The sequence below is a fragment of the Ambystoma mexicanum genome, chromosome 1q (assembly GCF_040938575.1).
Source record: "Ambystoma mexicanum isolate Mex_15411 chromosome 1q, UKY_AmexF1_1, whole genome shotgun sequence".
Classification (NCBI taxonomy): domain Eukaryota; kingdom Metazoa; phylum Chordata; class Amphibia; order Caudata; family Ambystomatidae; genus Ambystoma; species Ambystoma mexicanum.
The window spans coordinates 664576404-664598570 of record NC_090922.1 but is presented as its reverse complement, the minus strand read 5'-3'; positions in this window follow the sequence as shown (position 1 = coordinate 664598570).

Sequence of the window (22167 nt, the reverse complement as noted above, 5' to 3'; positions counted from 1 at the left end):
CATGGCTTTTGGGGACGACCCCGGCCTGGGTGCCCCCAGAGCCGGGGCCGTCGTGTGCTGGGTGCTCCCAGCAACCTGAGGACCTCCAGTGATCTGGAGCTCGTGGGGTGACCCCCACAACATCATCTGCGGCGTGAGCGCCGCCCAATGGAACCCCGTTGGGTGCTCCCGACCTGTGTCTGGGGCTGCCCAGTGATCCGGAGCAACCCCCATAACAAACAGCACACAGCTGTGTTCTTACAAGTATCTGTTCCACGGGGTGAAGCTGATGGTGTGAGGGCTCAGCTCAGTGATCAAATCTGCGCAAATGATCAGATAATTAATATCCGTGTGCACAGATTAAATAACACAAACGAAGACTGAGTTTCACTCAGAGGCACAAGGACTCTCATGTTAAAGCACAGCCATGCGCTGTTGCACTACAGGGGCCAGCAGAGCACTGTAACGCGTGTGCAACAACACACTGCACCACCTAGTGATGATATAGGGGAGCACGGATGGCCGACAATTCACGATACAACACCATCGCTGTACCTTCTGTGTTGCCACCGAAAGGCCTACAAAGTGCGAAGAAGGAAGGGAGCTCTGCTCAATGCAGGTGGTTTGCACACCTATAGGAGCACTTGTTGTGCTGTGTGATGCACAGAAAGTGGTGCTTGCTGCAAGAGGGTAGACCCAGAAAGGAGTGGTGTGCTGGTTCCAGTCTGCCGCATGCACACACCACTCCAGGCTGATGTTTTTCTTCCTGGGACAGGAGCTGAGGCATGCCACATCTCAGATCCGGAGAGACAAATGTTGCCAAATCTCGGCCCCTGGGTAGAATACTCATGAGGACTCCAGAGAATGACATACAGTTGTCACCCAGGGTTCCACACACACATAATCAGGCTAGCAAAATGACAGTATGTAACACAGTTTCCAAAAAGAAATGCATTATGCAAAAACAATAATGTCCTGTAGACACCACAAAATGAACAAAACCCAGTTAAAAGCAAAATGCACATGGAAAATGTAGAGTATTAGTCGCCACACATTCCTGCTAAGCAATATAGTTATAATTAAGCGTTAACCACCCGTTACAAAGGTTGGAATGGATGATAATGGCCATAGGGCATTCCACCCATTCCATCACTTGGAACGGGTCGTTAACGCCATTAGCACCTGTCCCATAGGCTTGGACAGGGCTAATTTAAGACGGAGTCTGGTCACAGAGTATTTGGGTGTAGACTCTAATCTCTTTCCTGAGGAGCTACGAGACCTGCTGCTGCTGTGTATCCAGTCCTCTTTCTGTGGTGACTGACATTCTCCTTCATAACCTCCCAAACTCTGCGGAGCGGCCGCGGAGCTTGGTCACAGAGTCTTTGGGTCTTCGGGCTCTGCGAGCTTACAGCCCTCAACTCTGTGACAGCCTACGACCAACTGTGTGGTCCTGCGCCTAAAGGAAATGCATGAGTTATTTTCGACAACTACAGCTACAACCTACTATCATCCCGAACGAAGATGGCTAATACATCTGACCCTCGTACCAGATTATGTGGGAAGGCTGGAGCGGCTTTACCTTGTACCCCGCCACCGGCCTCGGCACAGCCAACGATTGAACAGATGTCCAAATTCCAACACCGAAAGCGGTGAACCCTCACTGACTCATCAACTTGTCGAATCGAAGGTGAGTGATTCTATGCCAGCAGCGCAAGTGGGAAAGGCAGGGGATAATACCCTCATCACGACTAACATGACGGTGAACCCTGTTTAAACCCCCGCCGATGCTGCATCGAGCACAGAGACCGAGTTGGTCTCTCCTTTGAATCCACCAGTACTGGGTAACAATGATGATCTTGGCAAGCCTGACCGAGAGGGCAGTTCCTCCCCCAACCTACCCGCAAATATTGAACATATGGATAACAATACGAACCCCTTCAGTGGAAATAACCTGATGACAAATTATCAAGGAAATGCACAAAACATCCACCCTGGTTTGTTTGGTGGAAAAGAGCCATTAGGAGATTTTATACCGTTACAAACAGAAACCCCCACTCATCTATATCAAACCGTAGTCCCGGAACAATCACTCCAGAGTATTGATGAGAAGGCTGATGGCCGGCCACTACTGCCTAGATTGGGCGCAAGGGATGAGAAGTCTGAATTCCAAGGAAAGGAACCAACAGTGCAAGGAACCTTGGAACGTCTTAGTGATGAACCCGACTTGGACGAACCGCAGATGGTACTCTTTGGTACCTCTTTCCACAATACGCCTCAAAAATACTATGAAAAGACCTCACTGGTCTGCCAGCCCTCTCATTCAATATGGATGGTAGTCTCACACCAGAATGAGCCCCCAATCAATCAAAGGCTCCTTTGACAGGCTAGTCTGAGCTAAGAGGGGCTGTGACAAAGAAAGAAAAAGCCCTGATGGCTAGGCAACAATGGCAGAAAACTTATACAAAGAAAATCAAAATGGAAGGAACCATTTTCCAGATGTATCAGCCCCCCAATACCGATGCTGCCTGTCTACCATTAGATACCACGGAAATAGAAACTCAGATGAGCAGTCACGAAAAAAGGATAGTCTTTGGGGAAATCTGTGACACCAGGAGAAAAGATACTCAACTCACTCAATGCCGTCTGACAGAGGAACCTACGGCAAGACTCAGGTACCTCACCAGAAAGAATTCATGGACAAGACTGAGAGCCAACAAGTGCCTCTCTCCCTAGATGGTGAGAAACAGGATGAATGGAAGATAGATCAGAAACGATGTTTGGACCAGAAGGAGAATAGATGCCAATGTGAACAGACAGAGGCACACCAACATGAACCTATTCCAACCACCATGATCGATCTTCAGAATATGTTGATTGTGACGACCTCTCAATCAATGATTCCATTCATAAAGCTACAAGAAGCCAATGTTGACGTGATCAAAGAACAAGCCACTCTGTTGGCTTTGATACATACAAAACAGATACATCTTGAACATTTCATCACAAACGTCATAACACTGAACCTAATAATACAAATAGAGAAGAACTTTTAGCTCTTAGGATTTCATTGTGCCAAAGCTCGAATGATCTCCACCAAAGAGCCTGAGAGACACCGACTGTTCTAACAAGAACCCCAGGAGGCCTACTTTAAAACAAAGACAAAGGGAGAAATCACGAGATGTTCAATGTTAATAGACAAAGATTCTCATTAGTCATCCAAAGATCAACAAAACAACTGTAGTAGATCAAACATTGCAATATCCAACATTACTAAACATTTTATATGGAGAGACATGGAAGACTACTCCAAAAAATGGTCAAAGGGTAATAAAAGATTCTTATAACCACTAGCTCCCCACACCAAACCACCACTCATTGGACTGTATGTTCGTGGACATGGTCATTTATTTCAACAAGCCACCCCCGACCTTGAGAAACTCAAAGCAGTATTTTGGAGGAAAATTCTGATGTTACCTCCCTCATTTCCCATACCAAAAATCAGATTTGAGGTAGTAACCCAATCACTGGTATCAATGGTTCTGTGGAAACAGCTAGATCTATAGAGTAAAGTGATGAATGATAACAAGATTCCGGCAATCGATATTTTATGGAACATTGAATGCAATGTTTATTAAAGCCCTGAATGCATGGAAATACAATATGGAAGCGAAAATGGTGATTGAAGATATATCGTTAGAAATGCTATTAAATCGTCCGCAGTATGCTAAACGAAAGGTCCAACTAAACAATTGGATTAAGACGCTACAAGAAAAAACCATGTAGCACATGAATTTGCAATGTGATGCAGAGATAAGGGCAATTAACCAGATCCCAAGCTACCTCTCAATTTTTCCAGACAAAGCCATTCACGACACATGCCTAAAACTGCGCCTCATCCTCCTTCCGATGAGATATAGGCTGGCAAAAATGAAACTACTTCCAATAACGCTACAACATTGCAGGTTCTGCAATACCATTGAATTCATTGAAACAATCCATCATATCATCATGGAGTGCCCTGCATTGATGGAAAATAGAAATATTTGTAGAGACCATTTCAAGATATCCTCAAAACAGATGGAACCTGAGACTAGATAGGCACAGATCCTCCTAGGAAAGGATAAAAAACTGATCATCGCTATCATCCAATTCTGGAACAACATCATGGACTCAACCTAAGCCAACCGATTGATAAGAGACTAAAAGCTGTCATAACGCTTGATATGGTGATTTAATACACATTTGAATGCCCATATGAAGCAAGAGAAAGTCTGAAAATGAAAGGTTTAATATGTAAACTACATAATTTTAATAAAACATTAAAAAAAGTATTTTCTTTCCATGAATAGGTCACCTCGCAGCATCCAGTTCACAGAAAGGAAATATTATACAAACATATTTGCCATGAAAATGGAAGGCGGGGCTCCACACAGAGCACCTCTTCCATTTCCATGGTGGCCAAATGGGGCAGAGTGCAAGGAGCAGCAGCAGCTGCGGCTGCAGCACTCTTCCCCCCCGGTGCAATGAGGTAAGTGGGGATGGGAGAGTGACAAAAAAGGGAACGGAGGGTGGAGGGAAGAAGGCGGGTGACGAACCACCCATCGCATGGCTTGGAACACAGGCTAGATTGGCAGTATCATCCCACATTTCTACCCTCCTGATTGGTTGGCTCCCCCACACAGGGCGCTACTATTTTGCATGGGTTCTAGAGCAATTTGCAACAAAGCAATGTTCTAACTGCTGTATGCCCCTACTATGATGTAACAATAGAGGATTATGTAAATCATCATCCTTGTTCTGGGAAATCACAGCTGGGGAATTCAACATCCTTTTCTCTGCTTCCCACAGTTCACATTGGATGCCTGGGGAAGCAGAAGAGAACCAGCCCCGGCCTTCATAAACCGCAGTTCTCTGACAATGAGGGAGCTACATGCCTGGCAGTTTTGAACAGCAGCTCTGCAAAAGTTATGTTATGTTATGTTGTGCTATGCTGTGTTATGTTATGTTATGTTATGTTATGTTATGTTATGTTATGTTATTGGGCATTTGTAGAGGACCTTTTAATATTGGTATGATTCCAAAGCGCTGTGGGTTGAACGCCCTCGGGCGCGTTGTCCAGGTCAGTGGAGAGAGTAGTGTAGTAAAAAGTGCTTGGGTGCACTCTGTATGTGTGCAGCCAGTGTGGATTAAGTGATGTGTAGCTGCATTCTAGTGCAAGGTGTGGTGCAGTGGATGTGTGATATAAGTATAATGTCTGCAGAAAATCCAATTGGACTTGGGTAGCAGCAGACTGGTGGTGGTTGAGTTTTTGAATGGGATTATGTATGCAGCCAGGATGATTTTTGTGGGGTATAGCTGCATTCTAAAGACAGTTGGGGTGATCAAGAAGGTACATAAGTATTTATGTATCTAGGCTGAATTAATCAAGGGGTATAGATGCATTCTATTTTTTTTTGGTGCAGAGGAGAGAGTTAGCATATTGGTGTATTTGAGTGGCTGTGTGGATTGGAGGGAGACACTGTTCCTGATGAACTTCCAGTGCCTGTCGAGGTGACAGTATCTTCCTTCGGGGGGTACAGGCTATTAGGCTAAGGTAATCCCTGTGTCTTGTTGGGTCTGCAATTGCTTATTGGAGTACCGCTGCATTCAGTTCAGTTCATGGCTGGTGCTTGTGAGCCCAGTCCAGCATCAGTGTCTTTGATCATCCCTGTTTCTTGCTGCATCTGCAATTGCTTGTTGGAAGCACCTTCTCAATGTGCGGTTGTATCAAGTTCTGTCTTAATGGACATACGAGTATATCCTAGATATGGTTGCAGGTACTCAGTGAACCGAAGATCCAGCATCTGGCCAGGCCTTGTTGTTTGTGCTGTGTCTGACTAACATAGTTACATACAACACATTGATGTCCCTTGCAAGTACTTGCCTCACCAGTTTCATTGCCTGATTTCTAGACCGTATTCCCTTGAGGATGGAACTACAGTTAGAGCATAAGTGCTACTGGATCCACATTTTTAGGGTCCCGGGTAATTGTTTACAGCAGGACATCAGGTATTCCCATCCTAGTTTATGGTTCGAATTTGAGAAATTGCACTGCATCAAAGTCCCTTGAGAGAACTGGGTGTGCAAGAGTGATCAAGCCCTTATCTGATAGAAGAGCGCAATGAATAATAGCAAGAGACAAAGAGCAAGCCCAATAAAGCATGAGAATACATGATTTACTACACTCCACGTGGAAAGAGTTCCAAGATAAATTCCCAGACGGATAAGATTAGGCATCAGATGATCCGTGGAGTGGGGATAAGATGATCCCAGAACAATTATGTCTGTTGGACGATGACAACCAGATCTGACCCAAATCATATTGTTCCAATATAGGTCCTAGAAGGACCTTGGTATATAGTTCTGCTCATTAAAATTCCCAGATAAGTAGGATTAGCAAAGATAGACATCTCCTGGATTGATAACGTAGTGCGTATCAGGAGGAGGCAATGATCAATCTCAGTCCTGGTATTGGTACATAAGTGCTAATAGTGCTTGGGTTACGAGTGCAGCACAATCGATCAAAATAATTGCAGATAGATATCTATTGGCCTCGGAGCATAATGAATACCTGGTGGAGGAAGGCAATGATCCAACTCAGTCATGGCCTAGGTACATAAGTGTTACTAGGATTCGGGTTTAAAGGCTAGGGCAATGGTTCCAGATAGTTGGAAGTAGATGTCTCCTGACCTGGGAGCGTAATGCATACCTGGTGGAGTGGACACACAGCATCCCCAGATATAGCGTAGGGTGTGAGTGCTAGTATGACCATGGTTTGGAATCCAGCCTGTAAACTTCCAGGCTGGATAATTGTAATGTATTGAATAAGTCATTTTCACAGCACCCCTCCCCATTTGCATGGCCCCAACGTACCCCACGGCCATAACACCCCCGGTGACCGCAGTCCAAGTGTGGGAGATTCCAAGAGTTCATTAATGTGCATGTGTGCATTTGGCCCGGTTAGGACAGAGGTGGGCCGGCAAATTTCCAGCAAGCAGCCCAGAGGTCAGGCACATGGGCGGACACTGTGGGCGGTTCAGGACAGAGTGCCAGTGCCAGAGACTTGACATGTGGCCAGCCAGACCGAAACTTCAAAGGTCTTCGCTGCACACCAGTGGTGGTGGTGTTGAAGCACGTCAGGGGGCCCAGTGTGGACAGGGATGCAAGTAGCCAGACCGGAAAAGCACAGCCACAGCTGCACTTCAAAGTGCATGGATGGGCGGCCTTGCCCGCAGCCTTTGTCCACAGATGTGGTGTAAGGTATAAATACCCTAAACTCGGATGGAGTTCATCTTCAATGTAGTTTTTCAAGGTCCAGCATAATTGCCTGGTCTCGCCAGTTGTGTGCTCCCTAGATTGAGAGCCTGAGCAGTGGGAGAGAGGCCGAGGGAGTGATGTGCGATCTTCTGAGGGTGATGGGGAGGCAACTTTATCAGCTAGATTTTGGATACTTAGACAGGGGGATAAACACCTAAAATGGTGGCACAACAGTAAGTGCCAAAACACCTAGATTTGAGATCCATGGATAGAGTGAGAAATGCCTAAAAGGGAGCACAATAGTAAATGCAGAAACATACAGAGTTGGGATAGCTGGTAGAGAGAGAAACATATAAAATGGGGGCTCAACAGTAAATGCAGTAGCACCTACATTTGGGATAGATGGATAGAGGGAGAAACACCTAAAATGGGGGAACAACAGTAAATGCAGTAAAACCTAGATTAGAGATAGCTCAGTAGAGGGAGAAATGTCTAAAATGGGGGCACAACAGTAAATACAATAACACCTAGATTTGCAAAAAGAGCGCTTCAGATGGGGACCCAAGAGTTAATGAAATGCTACTTAACGGTTGGAGTGTAGCACTGATAGGACTATGACTTACTATCTAGCAGACCTTGGTAAGCTATATTAAGAAGCTGAGAGGGGCAGTAGGGCTTTTCAGAATACAGTGGTTGCTGTATTCCCCACTGTGAGAAACCTGAAGGTGTCTCCCTGACTGGTCCCCGGGGATCTGTCATACAGGTGGACAGGACACGCCCATCCAAATTGGATCCAGTTCCTGGGGGTGTACCAGTGAGGGAGGATCACCTGGGTGGGGGGTCCTCAGGCAGTGGAAGTGGGACAACGATGGATGAGATGCGGTATCCCCCTTCTTATAGCACCTTTTCCACATCCTACCATGTAGAATAGTGTAAAGTAGACACTGGGGAGGGGTCTTTAAGCGAGTGCACCATAGCCCAGGAAACATGCCCCAATTGTAGTGCTCAGTCAAAAACAAGCAAGAAAATAGAGCTAATACCAACGTTTAAAACCATACCCCTTAGACTGTTACACAGCAGGCAGACCGGCAATGAAAAACACGCAGACCACCCAGAATCATACTCACTGGAGCGGGATACAGACAGCCCGCATGGCGGGTCTATCTCTCAAGCATACCCCACACGGCAGGATGCTGACAGGTGGCGCTGCAGACCCAGTCCTCAGGCTTACCAAACGCCCACAGAGGTCCAGTCCCCCGGTTCTGTCATGAGGACATTGAGACATCATGCCAGGGGGGAGGGACCAGGGACCAGAACATCCCCTTACACCAAGCAACCAAGGGAAAAGAGCCAACAGACTCGGGCTGAGGAGAGACACCCCTCCCAAGATTGCCGGAAGGAAGCTAGAGGAAATCAGATGGCAGCTCTTAAGCGAGGCGGTGCTAACAAGCACCAACCAATAGCATATGTGCTAGACCAGAACATTTCAGATTTGTGAGGAAGCAAGCTAGGGGCAGGACATGAAGCCTGCGTATTTATTCTTTTAGAGAATGGTGATCAGGAAGGAGAAGGAAAGAGAGAATGGTGGGCCTATCCGGGCTCCAAGGAGTGAGAGGCAGTCCAGGAAACTTCCTCTTCCATACCTATGAAGGACTTGACAGTGAGGAAACCGTCAAGAGATATAATAATCAGTTCAGTTAAATTTGATTTGTTAAATAAAGATATAATTTCAGCATCAACCCACAGTTCCCTTGTCTTCCATTTTACAAGTTGCGATGAAGGTGTGATTTGACAACACTAATGGAAAATCTAATTAAGACATTGTTAGAAGGACAGCTGCAGCACTCAAACAGCTGTAGACTCAACAAGCCGTTGCAGACAGGCAAGCTTTTCAGCAGGCCATACAACTACAGAGTGCTTTACTAATGACGGCCCAAGATAAACATCATGAGAACATTGTGTGTCTCACAGACGTTGTCGCCAGTTCTAGGAACCAACCCTAGGTAGCAACAGCTTTGTTACAAAAATACAAAGAAGGGCAAGACCCTGCATTTTTCTTTACCACATTTGAGAGGATTGCAAGAAAGGCCCAATGGCCGACTGATTGATGGGGACAATACATGGCACCCTTGTTATCCGGGGTGGTGCAGGGGGCATACCAGGCTGTAAACCCAAATGGAAGCACACCCTATGGGGAGATCAAGGCCGCAGTGCTTGACCGATTGGGCTTGGATGAAGAAGCTTATCGGATACAGTTGCGTGACACCAAATTAAGGGGGGAAGAGAGTCCCCGACAACTATACTATCGTATCAAAGACCTGGTTGAGAAGTGGTTACAAGCACCCACCCCTGCCAACCAGAAACTGCTCAACAAGGTCAAATTAGAACAATTTCTGGAGGCACTACCGGGGCCTATGCAAAAATGGGTGCAGCAACACCACCGACCCACCCTAGCAGAAGCTGTAGATATTGCTTCTGGTATCAGAAGGCTGGCATAAACAGGATACCTACGCCCGGAGCCACTGGATAGACGGCCTTGCCCAGCACTGACAGTCCAAAGGAGACGAGAACCATATACTCTAGATGGAGATATATAGAAGAATCACCAAGAAAGCCGGATGAGAAGAAACCTGGGTCTGATGAAAAACCTATTGCTACGGGATATCGACAAACCCAATGTTTCGATTGCGGTGAGTGGGGTCACATAGCGAGATTCTGCCGCAGGAGGAGGACCACAGAACCCATGGAGATTGGATATATGAAGTCCTACCCTGAACAACCTATCCTGAGTCCCTATATCGTGGATATCCGAGTGGACGGGAGACCAGCACGTGCACTACTGGACAGCGGCAGCAAGCAGACCGCCATCTCACCAACCGTGAGTAGTTCTCACAATTTACCTAATGTATTGGTACAGATCATATATATACATGAGGACATGAAAACTTATCCTATGAAAGAAATACAGATAGAGATAAATAATGATGTGACTTCCTTAAGGGCTACTGTTTTACCCACGTTACCCACCACTGTGGTCATAGGTACAGACCTACCCCACTTTGACCAGTTGATAGAAGGGAGATCAGGAAAGGAAGAATCCTGTCTTAAAACAATCACCCCAGAAACACCACAGAGAACCTGTCCGAAGCAATGAAGAAGGAACAGGCTGGCCTGGTGTCAAGCCAGTTATATGATGTGACCGATTGATTGAAAAACTGAAGACCATGAGGAGTCCATTAGGCGTAGACCCTTACTGACCCTACCCTACTGATGGCCAGAGAAAGAGCTAACAAGGAAGAAGATCCGGACCCGTCTAGAGGTCCAGGATTCCTATTTAGACAAGGACTGCTATATAGGAAATACAAGGCTGAAGATGATACGACAAGGGGCAGCTGGTGTTACCCAAAACCCATTGAACGATTATAATACAGCTTGCTCACTACCACCCTTGCGGGGGTCATATGGCATCACTAAAACACAACAAAACATTCTGAAAAGGTTCTATGGACCCGGGATATATGGGGAAGTGGCCCGATTCTGCAAGGAATGCCCTACATGCCAGCTAACTAGCGGAACCATCCCTGCCAAGGCACTGCTACAACACATGCCTCTAATATCCGTACCGTTTCAGAGAATTGCCATGGACATAGTAGGTCCCATGGAACCAGTCTCGAGAGGATACAAGTACCTTCTAGTAATCATAGACTATGCAACACAATACCCAGAGGCATTTCCCCTGAAGGGGACATCAGCTGGACAGCTTTGTGACGAACTAATACCCTACTTTGCTGGAGTGGACTTCCCTTCTGAAGTCATCACGGATCAAGGCACTAACTTTTTGTCCACTGTATTATGACAAGTATGTGAACGGTTGCATTTCAAACAACTAAGGACGTCTGTTTATCACCCACAAACAGATGGGCTTGTCGAAAGGTACAATAAAACCATCAAAAAAATGATAAAAAGAGTAACTGGACCAGAGGGGAAGGACTGGGACCAAGTGGTACCATTAGTACTAATGGTTTTGAGGGATTCTCCCCAGTCCTCTACAGGCTTTTTTCCCTTTGAACTACAGTTTGGAAGACAGCCACGTACAATCCTCGACGTAGTTAAGGAAGAATGGGAAGCCACAGAGGAAGTATCATTGACAGAATATTCTGAGGAACTCAAGAAACATCTAACCACCCTGCTCACTATGGCCAAGGAGAATCTCGGACAAGCCCAGTCAGTCCAGGAAAGAGGCTACAACAAGGGAAGCTGCAAAATAACTTTTAAACCAGGTGACCAGGTACTGGTACTCCTTCCTACAACCCATAACAAATTGTTGTCCAGGTGGATGGGCCCTTACAAGATCAAGGATGTTGTCAGTCCAGTGACCTATCGAGTCCATCAACATGACCGAACATAGACGGATAAAATATATCACGTGAACCTATTAAAGGAGTGTACCAAACCCCTCCCAGTGCCGGTAATGGACACATAAGAGGGAGAAGAAAACGATCAGACCATTCAAAGAACCCAAGACCACTTTGAGGACGTACAGTGGGGAGCGGCATTAACCGCAGACATGAAATCAGAATTGATGTCCAGGAGGACCACCCACGGAGAAGCTTTCTCCTCTCTACTAGGGAGGACCACCCTAATTGAACATACTATTGAGACAATACCAGGGCAGACCGTAAGGCTCAGACCTTATAGGATTCTAGAAGCCAGATGTCAAATAATCAAAAAAGAAGTAGAAGACATGTTGCACATGAACATCATCGAACCCTCAACAAGTGCATGGTGTTCCCCAATAGTACTTGTCCCAAAACCTGACAGATCAATCTGTTTTTGCATGGAGTACCGTAAATTACATTCAGTGTCCCAATGCGAGGCCTACTCTATGCCAAAGATGGACGAATTGCGGGAAGGACTTGGTTCTGCACACTTCCTAAGCACCCTAGACCTAATTAAAGGGTATTGGCATATTCTCCTAAGAAGCCAAGACTGAAAAAAGACTGCCTTTGCTACGCCTCAAGGGCTGTACCAATTAAAGGGCCTTCCATTTGGATTACATGGGGCACCAGCAACGTTCCAGAGGTTAATGGATATGGTGTTGCAACCTCATAACAGATTTGCCGCAGCCTTTCTAGACGACATTATGGTATGTAGCAAAACATGGAATGATCATCTCCAACACCTGCAATCAGTGGTGGCAGAGTTGCTTAAAGCCGGCCTACACATAAACCCCAGGAGGACAGTAATAGGAGCACATGAGACCAAGTATTTGGGTCATCTAGTGAGAGGGGGGCACTACCACCACAGGTCTCCAAATCCGAGGCCATAAAGAAAATCCCAACACCCTCCACCAGAAAACAGATCAGAGCATTCCTAGGATTCATCGGGTACTATCGAAGGTTTATACCCGACTTCTCCACTGTCAAAGCACCCTTGACAGATGCACTAAGGAACAGCGGGCCACCCGACCTATCCTCCAACGAAGAAGCACTCAAAGCTATTGAAGTACTGAAAAGCTGGATGACTTCAGAACCCATCCTGAGATAGCCAGATTTCCAGAAATGCTTCTATCTGCAGAAGGATGCCTCAGACCAGGGGTTAGGAGCAGTTCTCTCACAAGAACAAAACAGAAACCTCAGACCGGTTTGTTTTATAAGCAGGAAGCTGGTTCCCCACGAGTCAGCGTATTCTACTATTGAAAAGGAATGCTTGGCTATCAAGTGGGCTGTCGATAGCCTCAAGTACTATCTACTGGGTCAAAGCTTTACACTGTATACGGACCATGCTCTGTTACAAATGGCTTGCCAAACATAAGGACACCAACGAACGAGTTCTGTGTTGGTTTCTATCCCTACAGCCCTTTGACTTCCTTACCTTGCACAAGCCTGCCAGGTTCCAGTTGTTGGCTTATTATCTTTCCAGATGTTCACCCTTGTCTGGTCAGCCTGGGACTGTGGTGGGATGTGTAAAGTAGACTCTGGGGAGGGGTTGTTAAGTGAGCGCACTATAGCCCAGGAAACATGCCCCAATTGGAACGCTCGGTCAAAAACAAGTGAGAATGAGAAAATAGAGCTAACACCTACGTTTACAACCATACCCCTTAGACTGCTACACAGCATGCAGACAGGCAATGAAAAATGCACAGACCACCCAGAACCATACTCACCAGAGTGGGATACAGATGGCCTGCATGGCGGGTCTATCCTTTAAGCATACCCCACATGGCAGGATGCTGACAGGCGGCGCTGCAGACCCAGTCCTCAGGTGTACGAAACGCCCACAGAGGTCCGGTCCGCCAGGGATGGTCTCGAATATGTTGAGATGCCATGCCAGGGGGGGAGGCGCCAGGGGCCAGAACATCCCGTTACACCACAAAACCAAGGGAAAAAGAGCCAACGGACTCGGGCTGAGGAGAGACACGCCTCCCGAGATTGCCGGAAGGAAGCTAGAGGAAATCAGACGTCAGCTTTTAAGGGAGGCAGTTCTAACAAGCACCAACCAATAGCATACGTGCTAGACCAGAACGTTTCAGATTGGTGGGTAAGCAAGCTAGGAGCAGGACATAAAAGCCAGCATATTTACTGGGGATGTGGTTCATTCTTTTACAGAACGTTGACCAGGAAGGAGAAGGAAGGAGAGAGTGGTGGGCCTATCCGGGCTCCAAGGAGTGAGTGGCAGTCCAGGAAACTTCCTCTTCCATACCTAAGAAGGACTTGACAGTGAGGAAACCATCAAGAGACATTATAATCAGTTCAGTTAAATTTGATTTGGTAAATAAAGATATCATTTTCGCATCAACCCACGGCTCCCTAGTCTTCCATTTTACAGATACTCAGACACTCTACCCCCCACTCCTGTTCTGACATGAACACTTTCACACACCATGAAAGATAACAGACTAACACCAAAGCCATTTACCTGACATGTCCCAACACAATGGTCCGGAAAAGTCAGGCAATGGACCAGAACCACACACACCTGATGGCCCTTTCCCTTCCACACAGGGATAAAAGGTGGAGCATGAGAGCACACTACGAGCAAGGCAGACCGCACGAGGAGACACTATCCCAGTATAGCAATTCAAGAGGAAGAGAAAGGTGGTGAGAATCAAAGGAGCGACAAAGAGAGAATGACCTTGCCCTTTCCGACCCAGACCCTGTGAAACCTCTGTGAAGGAAACGTAAGGCTGCAAACAATATTCAGCGGGTTTTGCAGCAGATGTCAACGGTACAAAAAGCCCTCCTACACTGATAATCAAGTCAGGTAGAGATGCTTGCTACCATGGTATCATCCTTGACTCCAGAGACAAGAAAAAACAAGTGGTTTATAACAGCCAGTGAGTCATGGGGAGAACCGATAAGAAAATGTGTTGAATGAAAGTTGCAAATGGCAAATTAAGGGAAAATCAAAGAACGGTTAACTCCTAAGGAGAAAGCCAGCTGCAGAGGGGTCGAGTACCACGTGGGAACTCCCTCGAGAGACTATGGATAATTGCCCTACTGTTGAAACTACCGATACCAGAAGGCCTAGGGAAAGCTGCAAGAAAAAGGTCAACATGGTCATACAGGGGTCTAGAAAAATCCCCTGTACAGTTGAAAGTCTTTGACCGACAAACCATTGGAAAGTGAAGGGAAGTGGATCCTGCATAGTGAGAAAGTAGAAGAACCTGAGAGGCTGGCAAATGTGACCTCGACTGAGGGATGCCTGCAGAACGGGGCAAAGCATGATGCCCAAATGTTCATTGTGTTGACAAGAGTGAACCAGACAGAGGGATGTCCACAGTGGATTGTCTAAAAGGACATTAATACAGCAACAGGTGAAAGTGTTTTTGAGGAAAGCCGTAGTGAACCCAACGGAGTGAGGCAAACATTCGAGAAGGGTCTGAGCCCAGAAGAGGGGGATCTAGGGGTGAAAAGCAATCACTCAATGACGCGTGAATGTAGCAGATGATATCTTTTTGAATGCAATTTATAGTGAACTTGACGGAGAGAGGCTGACATTCGAGAGGGGTCTGATCCCGGAAGAGAGAGACCTCGGGGTGAAGAACCATCACCCTAGTCATTGCGGTAACGGGGGCCCCTGCAGCTCCCGTGGTGCGGGGGGCCCTGTCAGTACATGTTCTGGAAGGGAGACCCACTTCGAAGAAAAAAATGCACAGAAAGGTTTGTTTCAACAAAAACAAATTATGTTTCTTTTTAAATTCACTCGGCATTCATAAAGAAATGATTTCTGTAACAATGCAAAGGGTCTTGAACTTGATCCTTGCAGCCACCGGGAACCAGTGGAGTGATTTCAGGGCTGAAGGGATACGTTCCCTGGGCTTGAAACCAAGGATAAGTCTCACAGTCCTGTTCTGGATTAGTTGCAGAGGGTGGAGAGTAGAAGGAGGCAGATTGAGAAAGAGGCTGTTGCAGTAGTCCAGCCTAGAGAGAACCAGGGCTCTGGAGACAGTAAAGTGAGAAAGGGAAGAGTCCCTTTGAGGAGGAGCAGCTGGTAGTGGGACTTATTGGTAATGTCCAAGATGTAAGGAGAGAAAGTGAGATTGGAGTCAAAGATGACACCAAAGTTGTTTGCCTCGCAGGAAGGCGATGTAAGAGGTCCATGGGGAATAGGAGAAAATGACAGAGGACAAAAAGTCTGACCCTCAAAAGTCTGACCCCCATTTATCCACAGATATATATATGGGGGGGTAAAGTTAATAAACATGTATAGGGGTAACATGGGGGGTCTGGGGGTTCTACCCTATATAAATATTTGCGGAAAAATGAAAATAAAAAAAAGGTCAGACTTTTGGTAGTCAGACATTTGCATTCGGTCATTTCACTCAGATCCGTCCAAGGTGGGTGGTCAGAGTAAGAGGGAAAGCAGGGGTAGGGGTCCTAATGAGAAGGATCTCCATCATACTGGCTTTAAGGCAGAGATCATTGGAGGTGCACCAATCCTGTGTCGTGGATAGACAGTCAGGAATGAGCGAGAGAGGAGAAGAGGCTGAGGGGAGCCTGAAGGAAAGCGGAGTGTCATCCGCATAACACTGAAAGTTAGAGGAGAAGGTAGAGATCAGGTGGACCAAAGGGGCCAAGTTGGACCTGGGAGGGGCATCCAAGAGGAAGGAGGTCAGCCACTACAGGGCTTGATCTGTGATGCCCAGATTCTCATGGAGTCGATTGATCAGGATGGTGTGGTTGACCATGTTGAATGCAGGGAAAAATAAAGGAGGCTAGGACAGGAGGAATGCTGGAATCAAAGTTAGAGAGCAGAGCTTCACGGGTGTTTAGGAGAGTAGTTTACGTGACTCTGGAAGCTCTGAAGTCAGATTGATGGTCATGGAGACAACCAACAGAATCGGTGTGGAGTATAAACTGGGAGATTTTCAAAGAGTTTGCCCAGGAAATGGGTGATGAAGATTGGGTGGTAGTTTGCCGGGCAGGTAGGATCGGCAGACAGCTTCTTGAGGGGTCGATATATAAGGGAGTGCTTAAGGGGAAAAGGGAATGTTCTAGTGGGAATCTAGGCTGGCACAAAGTGTGGTACAACCTGTGATTTGTTGCCAAGTTGGGAGGGAGGCCCTGAGCATGGCTCGCAGGGGAGCGCCCACATTTTGTGTTAAGCCACTGAGCCTAGTGCAATCAGGAAGGAACTTTTGTTTATTATTTTGAACATATCAGGCACTAGGAAGAAAGAAACTTAACCACCAAAGGTCCTGATATCACTAGGAACTTTTGTGGATCTGAGCCCGGAAGAGGGGGATCCAGGGTTGAAAAGTCATCACCCAATGTACATGCAGAAAGGAACTTTTTGTTTGTTATCTTGAACACATCAGGTCCTTGGAGGCAAGAGACTTTAGCTTAAAACTGAACTGTAATTTTGTGCTGGGAAAGCTGAAGAGTGTGCTGTGTTCAGGAGTCCTGCCTTGCCCCGTGCTTGAAACGCCGAGAAGGGAGACCACCGGCTACCACATCCTGACTTATCATTTGTGAACACTTCTTTCTTTCTTGTCAATTATCTCCCAAACACCTTTTTGTATATAGTTGAAAGGATTGTCAATAGTTTCTTTTTTCTAGTATAGGCCCTTTTGATTTGACAAGACACCACTAGGACTGCCTTATTATTATGTAATGGTCATAGCCTGCTCCCATCTTATATTTAGGTTTAGATTAGGCATTTTTCCAACCTGCATATATAGTTTAATAAACACCCTTGAAATGTGATCACTTCCTTACACCACACCATGAGTTCCTTATACCACTCTCACCTTGTCAGTTGCTGCAGGGTAACGATTGCAGGTTTCACAGGCAACCCAGGCAAACACTGACTGGAGCTGCTTCTTTGGAGGTGCCCTTTGCCTCAGGGCCATTAGCCGAAGGGGCTGCCTGGGCAGAATGGCTGCCCTGGGTCGTTGTACTAATAAGGATCTAGGAAGCGAATGGGGCTGGGGGCTGGGCTGTGGGGAGAGAAACAGGGATGAGCCAGGAAGCAGGGTAGAGGACAGGGAGAGATAATGAGAGAGACAGTGAGAAAAGGGGGCAAACGCCTAACTGGATGGGGGAGAAATCATCTGAGGCAGGCACAGGGATGGAGCAGCAGGACCCATGCTCACAGGCCTGCTGCTGTAATCTGACCATACAGGGACTTGCAATCACAGGCGGGGGGGCGGGCAGTGGAAAGGATATGGGTGGCAACGTGCATAGGGTCGTGGGGTAGCCAACAAATATGTGTAAAAGGAGTGCAAAGAAAAAGCAAAGAGGAAGAATGAATGAGAGTGACCGAGAGAAAAGGAGGGCAAATGCTTAAATTGATGGTGGAGCACTCACCTGAGGCAGGCCCAGGGACAGATCAGCAGGACATGCATTCACAGGCCTGCTACAGTGATCTGACCATCAGAGGCTCTATAGAAGCAGGTAGTGGGGCTGCAAATGCAGCTGCACCAATCACGACCGCGGGCAGGAGTGGCATTGGGCTACAAAGTGCATCGGGGCGGGGAGATCCCATGAGTATGGGGAAAAAGAGAGCAAAGAAAAAGGAAACTGGAGGAATGAATGGAGACAGTGAGAAAAAAGGGGGCAAATGCCGAAATGGATGCGGGAGCATTCACCTGAGTCAGGTCCAGAGACAGAGCCACAGGACCCAATTTCAAGTGACTGATTTGTGGCTGACACACTGTTGTAGAGATACCCTGCAGGGGTGTTGTTTAGAGGATGAGAGATGGTGGGGTGTGTGTCAGGTTGCTAGGTACTAATTTGTGTCTGGGTGTGGATTAAACACAGAAGCATGAGGGATTGGGAAAGTTACTGGACAACATTATTGAATGTTTTTGTTTTATCAGATTAAAGAGGGTGAGCACAAGAGAGGGGAAATGGTGTCAGGGAACCTTGTACTGCTTCTGTTTTTTTTGGGGTGCTAGGAGAAACATGCAGGGGAGGGTGGGAGTACATGTGCTATTGCTTTCATTTTTTCAGACAAACATAGAGGTGAAGTAGGAAGGCAGGAGGCCAGGTATTTCAATATTATAGAGTGAGAGGGACATGTGGGAGTTCATTGTTTATGTTGTCTGTGGTTCATTCATCCCTCTCTTCTCCACCCCTTGTACATCTGGGCCATGGGGTCAGCACAGGGAGGGATGCAGAGCACCATGGACAACATAAAATTGTAAATGGGTAGCTGTCAACTACGGCGTGTATCCCATCTTGCGGTTCCCAATGACGTCAGAGCAACTCAGGCTTCACCTTTGTTATCTATCATATGTAACATGAAACCGCTCGACTAATATTTCCACATAGTTGATAGATACTCAACTTTAATCGTATATAGAAGTAGGCCAGTATTTTCTGATAAATAGAGGTACATATTCTGCTACAGCAACATCTGTGGTGTGTGTGGGTTATGTGAGAAACTTCAGGGTATTCTCACTCCTACTCCACTTGGACCTTCTGCCCAGGTGGCCAAGGAAAGGCCATTTGTATTTGTTTATTATTTATGTCGCACATTGAACCCTGAGGTAGCTGGGCACTTGAAAACATGATGGTTACATACATCTTAAGAGGTTCCATCACTCTTGGATGCTGACCCTGGGGGTGGAGAAGCGAGGGAGGATCACCTGGGTGGAGGGTCCTTAAAGATTGGGAGTGGAGTGCCCTTGGGCAAGACATGGTATCCCCCTTTCCCTATTGATGCCCAACCTTACCGTCCCCCAACCTGTATGGACTGTTAGAATCCAGCTCCCCTCATTTTCACACATGTGACACTTGACAGTACTGGGAAGAAGAAGAGACAACTAAGAGTAATAAAGACTACACCCATTCAACACTTTAGTACTGGGATGGGGAAGATGCCTCCAAAGATCTATGAAGGTCTGGCATGTCCCTTTGATTATGGTTGTCACGATCCGATTACTGGCCCAGCGTGGTTGGGCCCAGGGGAGGGGTGTTTTTTCGCCATGATAGAGTATGGAGGTAGTGGACAGTTATGGTGGCTGGCTGGCGTAAGCATGTAGAATGGAGCAAGGCCACAATCTACACCAGCGAGCCTACCAAGGGAGAAGAAACGCCCGGCACGTGCAAAGGAGCGCCAAGCACGTGCGAGGAACCAAAGCTCCTGGCAGTCTAACACTGACAGGGTGTGGCCCAAGGCTATAAAACCATGCCCCGAACCACACCCTGTGCTTAGCGTTTCTTCTGCTCTTGACAAGAGCAGTGTCTCGCTTACTGCTCATACTGTCAGTGGAAAGAAGTGGAAACTCACCTGAAGAAACTCACCTGAAAAGGGAATCCACACTCCTATGTAAAGAAGTCTCTGCATTCGTATTTTCTTTTCCCCGAACAGCACCCGGAGTCGACCAGTGTGGCTGCTCATCTTGGACATTGGTTCTTCATCACCTGCTCATCTTGGACATTGGTTCTTCATCGCCTGCTCATCGTGGTTCTTCCTCACTTCTCTGATTGTTGTCATACCCGCAGTATCTGTGGACCTGAAAAGCAAAGCAACAGTGTGAGAGATCCCATTCCGTTATTCGACCGCCGCCCATCCCAGTGCCTAGTGTGCTCACCTGCGCAGTGAGTCCCAACTTTGTTCCTTCAGCCTCTCATTGCGGCGTTGGCCTTCATTCGCTCAGCTCTTGTGAAGAAGCAAGACATTGTGAAAGTAAGCTCAGTCGCTGTACAGAACAAGTTTGCAAGCACAGCAAGTTTGACACCCGTGTTTAATCAAGACTTACGTGTTCACCGTTGTATCCTGTGTGTCGCAGCTGGCCTGGACCATGCACCTTTAGTGAAGTAACTGGAGGAAGATACGGACCTGCGTACTGCGACCGTAGTCGAAAATATTACGGTGAGCAGTTCTCGCTTTCCGCCAGCCAGCCAACCCAGGCTCTGAGGGGTAGGGCAGAAGGGAAGGCCCTGTGCTTATACTTACCCTGTACTTACCTTTAGGTCAACCTGACCCCCAGAACGATACATCCCAAAAGTCCCGAAACCACCCAGGTCCCTCCCAACCTCACGGTCCCCTGGGAGTTAATCCCCAGTCGACCAGTGGGGAACAGAGTGGCTGGGACGAGCATCAGGGTGAAATCAGTCAGCGAGGGGGCTACACATCAGTACACACCGGATCAGGCACCCCTGCAGGGCACCAGAGGTAAGTGTGACATTAGTCAGGCAGAGCTAATCAAGCATCCACACCTGCACCCCCTCAAGGGTCTGCTGGTGTATAAATGGACACCAGTAAAGCAAGGGCTAGAGCAACAGGGAGACCAGCAGGAGACTGTCATGAGAAGGCAGCCATGGTGGGACCGGAGATGGAGCCAGGACGCTGGCAGTTATCTTAGATGACTTTTGGGACCTGAAACTAGTGGGCACAGTAATAGCCACAGGTCAGGGAGCCTCCACAATGTAGAGCGAGCAGCAGGAGCTGCTAATGAGCCTGGAGCAGAGAAGACACCACCCGTGTCTGGGAAGAAGCCATGTAAGTTGTGGCATGTCGAGAGAAACCCACATCAGGAGGGTGGGGCTCGCACCAGTGAATTTCCCTGTTTCCGAAGCCAGGAGGAAGTAGCAGGAACCATCGGGAAGAGACACAGAAGGCTGTTGAGTCTCGGGAGGTTGCTCATTGCCCTAGGGGACTTCTATCGGACCGGAAGTGAATAACGATCCGTTAAAGTAAGCTAATAAATGCATATTGAATACTGAACTAGACGGAAACTTAACACTGAAGAAAACAAATGCATATTGAATTCCAAACTAAACGGAAACTTAAAGTTAAGCAGCATAAGTGCATATTGAATACTGAACCAAATGGTAACTAAAAATTAGGCAACATAAGGGCACGTTGAACACTGAACTGAAAGTAAACACTATTGAATTCATGCTAAACAACGATTTAACTCAAACCTTGAAGTTAAGCAAAACAGTGAACTTTTATAAGTAAATGCAGTGTTATATTATGTTATGTTACTTGGCCTTTACATAGCGCTTTATATATCCTTAGTATGACCTCAAAGCGCTGGTAGGCTGAACACCCTCAGGAACCGTAGTTCTGGTCAGTAGAGAGGGATAGTGTACTAGGGTGCTTGGGTGCACCAGATATGTGTGCAGCTGATTTAATTGCCAGATGGTAGCTGCATCCTAGCGTTAGGTGTGGTGTTGTGGATATCAGTTAGATGTGTGCAGTCTGGTGGGTGGACACCCAGACTGGGCTTGGGCTGCGTTAGGCCTGGAGGACACCTATGTGAGCAATTAGCTGGAATGTGCTCAGCTATCTGCGTTTTATAGGGTGATGAGGTGATCATGGGGTTGTGTTTGTATGTGGACAGCTAGGCCAAATTAGTTAGTGGTATAGCTGTGTTCTAGTTGGATGATGGTGTATAGTAGAGAGTAAGCGTAGTGATGTGATGTGATGGTTATA